We start from the raw sequence: 1676 nt of genomic DNA on the forward strand, positions 1-1676 counted from the left end.
TTATCTAAGCTTTGGTTTTTATTTTCTTCTATGCAAATTAGTTGAATAGTGGTGAATTTTGATACTAATATTTTTACTTAGAGAAAGATCCAAGTTTCAAGTTCTATCTACTATAAATGAACTCATGGTTAGCATTGTATATAACCAGCTTTCCTAGTAGGATGACTAGAAGTGGGGATCTTCTACAATGCTTCGTCAACCCTCTACCCACCTGCTTTACTTCCTCTATTATTTCCCCTCTTTGGTCTCCAATGAACAAAATTTGGAGACTGTACATCTGAAAAGGTTTGTGATCCCTTCAAATCCCCCTGAAATGAAAGTTTTTCTACGAGATGTGGTGTACAAGACTTTCCCTTAGGTAATAAATTGTTGAAGAGAGGGTTTGCCTTTGGGAAATGTCCCAAGTGCCTTATGCATGGTGCCCAACAATTCGGTCTCTTTGGTATGCTCTAGTAAGATAGATTCATTCAACTTTTATGTTCAAACCCAGCTGGCCTCACTGGATTTTGGGTCAACATTTCACTCCACAACTTGATACTTGCCACCCTTAGATTCACTATATTATGGGAGCTATGGTCCTCCAGAAACTCTCTTCTCTTTGCTAAAAATCTGATTGCCAGACTTGTTCCTTGTAGACTGTTAAGATTATTTATAGATTTAATTATTTAAATTTATCAAGTCTAATAATGTACAAGATCATGATGCCATTAGCATCATGGCTAGGGAGGTTGACTTACACTATTTGGCTAATGCCAATTTTTTTCTATCAGTCTCACAGGTGGTATAAAAAGACTAAGTAAGTCCATGTTACACATTCTGCTCTCTTGGGGTGATTCCTATTGGTATGAGGCTTGACATCAAGATTTGGTCTAAGAGCAGAGACAAAGTGATTTTTGAAGCTCAATCTCCCAAAGGCTTCTCCCCTAGAGATATCATTATTGGCAACACAGGCAGTTGACTCTTTTTTTCTTTTGAGATTCTTGACTTATGACTGTTGGTTTATTTAGGACATCACTGCTGGGTTAATTAAGAACATATGGAATCATCACAAATGAGAATGAAGAAATGCTCCTTATGGCCACTTAGAGAGAGGAAAGAGGGAGAGAGAGAGAGAAGGGGGAGAAAGAGACTGAGAGAGGGAGAGAAGGGGGAGAGAGAGACTAAGAGAGAGAGAGAGAAATGAGAGAGGGAGAGAGAGAGAGAGAGAGAAAGAGAGAGAGAGAGAGAGAGAGAGAGAGAGAGAGAGAGAGAGAGAGAGAGAGAGGCGGGAGAGAGAGAGAGAGGGGGGGAGAGAGAGAAAGAGAGAGAGGCGGGAGAGAGAGGGATAAAGAGAGGATGCGGGGGGAGAGAGGGAGAAAGAGAGGATGCGGGGGAGAGACGGAGAGAGTGGAGGGAGACTAAGAGAGGGAGGAGAGGAGAGGAGGAAGAGAGAGAGATAAAGAGAGACAGAGAGAGAGGGGGGAGGGGGTGGGTAGAGAGGGGAGGGGGAAAGAGAGAGAGAGGGATAGAGAAAGAGGGGGGAGAGAGAGATGGAGGTTGGAAAGGGGGAGAGAGAGAGAGGAGGGAGGCGGAGGAGTGGGAGTGGGAGAGGAAGGGGGAGAGAGCAAAGGAAAAGACCAACAGAGAGAGAAACATGTCAAAGTATTGTGGTTATGGAGGATGAGAGAGGGTGAGTG

The sequence above is a fragment of the Cibotium barometz genome, chromosome 36 (genome assembly GCF_041138505.1).
Source record: "Cibotium barometz isolate CiBa-2024 chromosome 36, ASM4113850v1, whole genome shotgun sequence".
Classification (NCBI taxonomy): domain Eukaryota; kingdom Viridiplantae; phylum Streptophyta; class Polypodiopsida; order Cyatheales; family Cibotiaceae; genus Cibotium; species Cibotium barometz.